A 2,405-nucleotide genomic window follows, 5' to 3' on the forward strand; every position below is an offset into this window, starting at 1 on the left:
CTGATCTAGTTGAAGATGTCCCTGCCCACGGCAGGGGTGTTGGACTAGATGACCTTTAGAGGTCCCTTCCAACCCAAACTATTCTATGATTCTATGATTCTATGATGTTCTGTGTTTTAGTTTGACATCAGAGAGGAAAATCTGTATTTGCAAAACCACTAGTGATGATTCATTTACCTTTAGATTAATAATACCTTGCATATTGCAAGCTATTAGAAATCTGAAACAGATAAAATGTTTGTGAAACAATTCTCACCTAGAAAATGTAATAAAATCTTAAATGTAACTGTAATTCTGTCTAGTCAGAGGTTCAAATTATGTTTCTGCACTGAGGCTCCTGAAGGCTCCATTAATGTTCCACGTCACCTAATAATCTCATGTTATGTATTAAACTTTGTTTAATTGTAGCTCTTTTGCAGCTTGCTTGCTCCAGTTATAGAGTTAAGAATATTTCTTTCTTTATATGTAGGAAATGTACTATACAAAAACAAATGCAGCTCTTCTGAGAAAAGGTTTGATAAGACATGCAGTGACTTACAGGTCTGTAAAACTAATGTGTACTAGCTATTGGTAGATGAAGAACAGAAGTAGTTGTTATGTGCATAAATATAGAATACTGGAAGAAATCAGTATGGCTTTTGGAAAACGAAGTTTTGCCTCACCTTGTCAAGCAGTCAACAAGCTTGAGAATAGGGTCAATCCCATTGAAATGTATTGTTAGATTACCAAAAGGCTTTTGACAAAGAAAGAATCTTAGAAAAACTTTAGCAGGCATTAGATGAGAATGAAGACCCTTGCATGATTACAAGATAGAAAATAGAACGTACAGATAAATGATCAATTTTCATAGTGGAGAGAGTTCACAGGGGAGATCCACAACAATCTGTGCAAGATATGCTGATTTCACCCTTGACAACAGTCAAATGACAAATTTTCTGGTGATACTGTGTTATTCATGACAGTAAGAACAAAGGCTGTCTGTGAAGAATTATGAAAAGTTCTAGCAATACTGGTGGGCAATAAATTCATTAATAAGTGAAACTCGTTATAAACATATGTAAAATAACATACATAGATAAATAAACTTATCACTTTGCATACAAAACTATGTGTTCTGAGCTGATCACTGTGAATCCATCTGAGATCTGGGGGTTAAGATAAATTGTTCTATATGAATATTTCTTCAGTATTTAGTAGCAAACAATTGTAGTGTCAAATTTATTTGAAAAGAATAGAGAACTATTCTACCATAGTATAAAGACCTAGGTCACTATATGAATGTACATGCTGCATTCCTAAACGTCAAAAAAGATATATTAGTAAAGAAAGCTTCAGAAAAGGGAAATAAGGGAAACGTATGAAATTGCTTCTATGTGAGGAATGACTATGCCACAACTAAATAAACTTGGTCTCTTCATTATGAACAAACTTTGAGTAAAGGAGGACTTGACAGAGGTTTATAGGATTAAGAGGGGCATGGAAAATATAAGCAAGGGGGCAAGGAAGGTAGGGATGGATTTTTCATTGCTTTTTCCAGCACAAGATTGAAGAGACATTAGATGAAGCCAGGAGGAGCCAGGGAGACTGTCTTCTCCCTGGGAAGCTGTACCTGTTAAAAGTTTAACAAGTTTGGTGGAGACTGACAATTAATGGAAGAAAAATCAGAACCTCTGAGGTTGGAAGGGATCCCTGGATATTGTCTAGTTCAACATCCTTGCTCCAGCAGGGTCAGCGACTGCAGGTTGCTCAGGACCATGTCTCCAGAGATGAAAACTCCACAACCTGTTTGGGCAATCTGTTCCCATGTTTGATCACCCTCACAGTATTTTTTTTCTTACGCCTAAATGGAATTACCTGTATTTCAATATATGTTCATTGTGTCTTGTCCTGACACTGGACACCACTGGGGAGAGTCTGGATCCATCTTTTTTACCTCATCCCATCATGTACTTACACACATTGATAAGACTCCCCCCGAGCCCCCTTGTCTTGTCTTGTCTTGTCTTGTCTTGTCTTGTCTTGTCTTGTCTTGTCTTGTCTTGTCTTGTCTTGTCTTGTCTTGTCTTGTCTTGTCTTGTCTTGTCTTGTCTTGCCTTGCCTTGCCTTGCCTTGCCTTGTCTTCTCTTTGCTCTTCTCCTCTTCTCGACGACTGGCTTAGTGGATGAGGGAAAAGCTGTGGATGTGTTTTACCTGGACTTTAGTAAAGACTTTGACATCGTTTTCCACAGCATTGTCCTGGAGACACTGGCTGCTCATGACTTGGATGGGCGTACTCTTCCCCGGGTAAGAAACTGGTTTGATGGCCGGGCCCAAAATATTGTGCTGAATGGAGTTAAATCCAATTGGCGGCTGGTCACAAGTGGTGTTCCTCAGGGCTCAGTGTTGGGGCCAGTTCTGTTTAATAT

Source organism: Aptenodytes forsteri, unplaced genomic scaffold (genome assembly GCF_000699145.1).
Source record: "Aptenodytes forsteri isolate BGI_AS27 unplaced genomic scaffold, ASM69914v1 Scaffold30, whole genome shotgun sequence".
Taxonomy (NCBI): Eukaryota; Metazoa; Chordata; class Aves; order Sphenisciformes; family Spheniscidae; genus Aptenodytes; species Aptenodytes forsteri.